This window comes from Solanum lycopersicum, chromosome 3 (genome assembly GCF_036512215.1).
Source record: "Solanum lycopersicum chromosome 3, SLM_r2.1".
Taxonomy (NCBI): domain Eukaryota; kingdom Viridiplantae; phylum Streptophyta; class Magnoliopsida; order Solanales; family Solanaceae; genus Solanum; species Solanum lycopersicum.
The window spans coordinates 51,763,153-51,769,307 of record NC_090802.1 but is presented as its reverse complement, the minus strand read 5'-3'; the positions used below and the strand labels follow the sequence as shown (position 1 = coordinate 51,769,307).

General features: G+C 31.5%; 1 long non-coding RNA gene across 1 annotated transcript; it reads left to right on the top strand.

Annotated features, from left to right (window-relative positions):
• Positions 1-1,704: 1,704 nt before the first annotated feature.
• On the top strand, positions 1,705-4,526 carry LOC138347264 (uncharacterized). The gene is made up of 3 exons (XR_011220040.1): positions 1,705-1,842; positions 1,997-2,361; positions 3,761-4,526. It is a non-coding gene; the product is annotated as an uncharacterized lncRNA (long non-coding RNA).
• Positions 4,527-6,155: the final 1,629 nt, after the last annotated feature.

The window sequence follows — 6,155 nt, the reverse complement described above, 5'->3', positions numbered from 1 at the left end:
GGTGCCAGTCGCGGCTCGTTTTGGGTCGTGACACTTTTAGTCATGATAATTTATCGTGACTAATTAATCTATTTACAATGAGATATACAAAACCCTTGTATTGGTCGTGCTTTGCTAGAGTTCAATTTGTTATCTCATGTATTCAGATTAACAAATCAGAAATATAAAAGATGAAAAGAAAAAGGAAAAGAAAAAAATATTTAAATCTATAGGATTCACTTTGTGTCCTTATGAACCCTTAGAAAAGCGTAACATTTTATAAAAGTCACAATCTTTTAGCCAAAACACAACTCTTCATTTCTTATTCACATCTTTAAACTAAAACAATTACATCATGATATTAATTCCACAATATTTTTTGGATTCTTTAGACAGTATAGCGGGAACAAAGGTGTAATATTTTAATTAAGTGTATACAAAAAAAAAAAAACAAGACCTACAATTAAGTAGATATTTTTTTTTCTTTTATTAAATTCTTTTACATAGGAATAATAATAGTTTAATTATTAACTTTTAACTAATACTTATAATTTATTTAATTTTATCAAAGCGGAATGTTTATTTATGTAAAGTATGATGTGACAATTTATTTCATTAAATAAATAAAAGAGAGTGTATTAAAAGATAAATATGTTTTTCTCAAATTAATAAACATAATTTAAATGAAACTCACATTTTTAATAATTTAGATCAAACTAAGTGTTAACTTTTGTGGAAATAATTCAAGTTACCGTACAATTTATTATTTTATTCAATTTCTAAAACTAAACAGTAAAAGATTGAATATCAATAAATGTATTAGTATTTCGTAACAATGAAAAAAAGAACAAATTAATAAGTACTCCGCATGATCCATATGGAACAATGTATTATCTATGAACCTAGATCAGTTTATTAAAATACATCATAATGAAATTAAAAATAAGATAATTTCAGATTCTTTTCCTGTTTTTACATAGTAATCACTGATTAAAAAATTAAAATACCCAACTGGCTGGTGCACTTGATATTTTTCACCTAGTGTCAAATGTCAATATCATACTATGAATTAGTGGTAATTATTTGTCTGATAATGGTGACTTTCTTTAACTTGATTTTTCAAAGTGATTTTCAGTCCTTTTCCTTAAAAAGAAAAACATCAGAAGACTTTAATTTTCTTAATGTTTCCAAGAGAAGTGAGAAGGTTGTATCTCATACACATTTTATCTTTGGAATTAAAACATAGATGCATAAATATATATTATATCATCCGTAAAATAATATACATATGCACATATTAGTTTTGGAACTAAAACATAGATGCACAAATATATATTACATCACCCCTAAAATAAATATATCGACACACATATTAGCTTTGAAATTTAAACATAGATGCACAAATACATATTGTATCACTGCTAAAATAAATATAAATATAAAGGTTTTTTCAAGAATATCTGTAAAAATTTCGATATACAAATGCGGTATGATAATCAGGGGCGGAGCTATCTTGTATGAAGGGGTTCATTCGAATCTTCTTCAGCGAAAAATTATATTATTTATAAATAGTTAAAATAAGTTTTATATATATATATATATATATATATATATTAGATGTCGAATCTCCTTCGGCTATTTATTTTCATACATTTTGAATCTTATATTGAAAATCTTGACTTCGCCTATGATGATAATATGGAACATGTTTTCACTATAGTAATGCAAACGTTCAACAAAAAGTCAAGAACTCAGAATGGAAACTTTTGATGTTAATGCAATTAAAAGAAAAAAAATCAACAATCAGCAATCGCCCAAAAAATATTGAATCAAGATCCACGGGTATAGATAAAAATAATTCAGGTAAAATTAAACTTCTATGAGCTCCTCCTCCCCTCTCCCATCGTCCCCTTCTCCCATCGTCCCCTTCTCCCTCTTTCTCTCCTCTTCTCCTCTCTCCCCTCCCGTCTCTTCTTTCCCCCTTTCCTCTTCTCCTTTCTCTTCTTTTTTTTTGCAGGTATAGGCAGCAGCGTCCAGCGCTTCCCACCAGCCAGCAGTTCCGGCGAAATCTGCAACTCAACGGGAACCTCCATTGCTGGCAGCAGCCCCCACCGGCGGAGAAGACACCAGCCAGCAGCCGCTGGCAGCGACCTTCTCTCGCTTTCGTCTTCCTCTTCGCCTCCTCTCCCCCTCTCCCCAGTTCGACGAGAAAACAACAGCTGTACGGAGACAGCGAGCAGCCGACGAGGAGAGCAAAAGCCACAACAGGCGACCAGCGCACATCCGGCGAGAAGCGATGGAGCCGGTGAAGGCAGTAGCTGACGCTCCTACCGAAATGGGATGCAAAGCTTCAATAAGACAGATCTTTACATATCCGTTCGGGTTCGTTTATTTTCCAACTATTACCTCCTTTGGCAAACTTACACATTCATCTTTGTTTTATGACAAGCTTGTCACTGATTGCAAATTTGGATCTATCGTGCAACATGTTGAATTGAACTATCATTAGTATGAATAAGAAACCCAGATAGTTTTATTTAGCTCTTTGAATATATAATAATTATGTGATGACTTATATTATTGCAAATTTTATCCCGTTGGATTGATTCTCATGCCTTTTGCATAGTAGTATTATTTGGTCTGTCAATCAAGTGCTCAATTTTAAGAATAATCATAATCATTAGATAGTTCTTATAAGTTTTTGTGTGCCGATTTTACATGATATTAACTTGTGGTTTTGTTTTAAATCGATTCCTTCTACAATTTTAATTAGACACTCCTGTATTTTTATGTTTGCCAAAATTAGTTGCGCGTAAAATTAAATTTTTGTAAAATTTGATCATAGCTTGATTCTTTGCTCCATTAATTGGTTGTAGGTATTCACTGTGATTGATTTGCTAATAATCCTCATACTTATCTAAATTAGCATCTCGATCGATCCCCATATATATTTTTGCCCCTCTTTTATTTATCTGATGACTGTGGTAAATTATTTTAGGTCATGAATATTAGTTTAGGGTGTAATTTTATTCTATCCTAAATAATCATGCCTATTTGCTTGACTAAATCAATTTAGTTTTTAAAAATATTCTTTCCTAGTTCATTTTACATGATGAATTATGGTAAATTGAAGTTGCTCATCTTAATTTGACATATTGTTTTTATATTTGATATAAATAATTTAAAATAATTATGTTTTGGTCTTATTTATTAAGGTAAAAGAATATTGTCTTCCTTACTTTACTCTTCTTACTCATCTATTTTTTTTAGTAATGAAACATTAAATAAATAAATAAAAAATCTGATTTGTCTCTCCTAAAAAAATAAATAAATAAAATAAATAAATAAATAATAATAATATTTCTCTTCCTAATTTATTCTTGCTTATATTTGGAAGTGGTATATTTTTATTTTGGCTGATTTGAACCTCCTTTAAAATAAGGAAAACAATATATTTAATTGACTCCTTTAAATATCTTTTTTCCTTATTTGTTTCCCCCTCTTTGCTATATAAAACAACCCCTCCTCCATCATTTTCATTCATGTTTTATTCACTAACTAAATTCATACACTCATTCACTCTCAATCGCAAGTTCTCTCATCACTCTTCATTCTCCCATTGCTCTCTTGCTACTCTAAATACATTAAGATTTCGATAAACATTCAAGTGCTCTTCTTCGCTACTTTGCTTTTTGTTTTTGTTCGAGTAAAGGTTGGATCAACTTGCTTTTCATTGCTACCATTCCTAATCTACTCAACCGTTATTTGATTGCTTTAACAGGTTTCAAACTTGAAGTTCAAGTTGAAGATTATTCATGAAGAAAGATTTATTCGCTTATTTGAATATTTTTTTTTATTTTTTTATTGTTTATTCGAATGTTGTAACATTTGTAACTCTAAAGATCATATATATAAATTTATTTGGGGGATCATCTAGGGGAGGGGGATTTATATGCCTACTTGTTCATTGTAAATTTTTTAGAAATCATGCCTATAGGTTGGTCTTTAACCACCTAGAATTATTGTTTTATAGGTGTTATAATCTAACCAATTTTCAATTTGCTTGACGCTTTTCGTTAATAAGTCTTTAAATAATAATAACTAGATTCTATTAATTTTGAAATGTTAAAATCAAATCATAATAATTTAGTAGGTTGATTAGGTGTTATCACTTTTAGCATTGTCTTGTCATGTAGAAACCATGCCTAAAGATTAATTTGTTCATATCATTTAGATTTACAAAATCATGCATATATGTGCTACTCTTTTTTTGACACCTAGAAATCATGTCTATAGGCTTGTAAATAAACTTTTAACATATCCATAAAAAAATAGAACTTGTTTGTGCATATTTGTGCCCTCCCCCTAAAATTAGTTAATATTATTTCATGAGTAATCCCGTTTGTCTTCTTGAAGATTTCCGCATTCCTTGCAATATGTTATTTTCTTAAAATAATAATGATACTAAAATCATTTCATGCATTTAACAAATTATTTGGCTTTAAATATATTTCATCGTAAAACCTTTGCATTTAATAAATTTACCACCTTAATGTTCTACTAGTTTTTAGTACTTACAAAGTTTTGCAACATAATTTTCTTAAAAGTCATTATTCAATCTTCCTTTGAAATTTTGGATTGATTATGACATTATTTTTGAAATAAATTACAAGTACTATCTCCTAACCTATCATTAGTGGGAAAGTCAAAGGAACTATGAGGTCTAGTTCTAATTTTTAAACCGACGCATCCTCGGAAGTACCACCTACCCATGAATTTCAAAAAGAATTATGTGCATTTATGTGTAAATATTTATGTGCCTACATGTAAACTAAATCTTTTGAATCATTTTCAAAAACATAAGCTATTTTTAGACCGACTTCAAATTAAAATTGTTTCTATGGCGGAGGAGCGCGATCAACAATATCGTGGCATCATCCCTATAAAAAACAAACATTTTTAAAAAAATAAAAAATTCATATTCAAAACTTGCTCAATTTTCATAACTTTACCTTCTCACATATTAATTGCTTAATATTTACAAATTTTGTTTATAACATAGTCTCACATGCTTAATAAAAATAAAACTTAATTGTTTATTTATTGCTATCACCTAGCCTTGCATGCTCAAATTAATGAAAAATAGTATTAATTATTTTGTATTTGTTATCACTTAGCAAGATTAAATAAATCAATAAAATGAAGTGACCTTGATTGATAATTGTAACCCCCACATAGATTGCATGAGATACGACCGGGACCCACACTTGTGGACCTCGAGGGATGCCTAACACTTTCCCCTCGAGGTAATTTGAACCCTTACCCTAATCTCTGGCTCGCTGACCTTAGCTAGACTTAGTTAGGTTAGATAGGTACCCTAACGCGCCTTAATTCGTTAGGTGGCGACTCCTCAAACTCAAAATCCCAAGCAGCGACCCACAGCCTGCGCAGCAGCAGCGCCTGGAGGGGCGCACGATAGCAGCAGCAGCGGCCAGCAAACGACGACAACCAGCAGCCAGGCGAGGCCACGGCGAACAGCAGCCGCCCCCTCTCCTCTCTTCCTCTCTTCCCCTCGTTTCTCCGCTCTTTACCCTGTTCTCTTTTTCTTCTTTTACAGGGGCAACGTAGGCGAACTCTCCAGCAGTAGCCGACGACCAGCAAGGCTCTCGCGTTTGCATTGCTCTCAACTCCGGCAAAGTTTAAGACGGATCTCAAACAGATCCGTCCCGGTATAAATCCTATTCTATTATATATTATTTCATTTGTTCAATCCTTTGTGATTCATATATTCTTGATAATAATGTTTTATTATGTTCATTATGTTAGTTATAGTTTTGATGTTTAAATAGCAAATTGCAATTTGTGAATGTTAAAGTGTTGATCATCACTAGCACATATCTTACCTCCTTGACTCAAAATATTTTATACTTGAATTAATCTAGATAGTATTGTGTTCTTATTTCTTATGGAATGTCATAGCTAAGATTTTGGAGCTTGTTGAATCAATTAGTTATTATTTTGTATAATTTTGTTCATCTGATTCTTTAACTGTTCACGATTTTGTTTTGCTATTTATGTCACGACCCAAATCGGGCCGTGAGTGGCACCCACACTTACCCTCCTATGTGAGCAAACCAACCAATCTAACCCCAATCTTTTACCAATAATAACAGAAA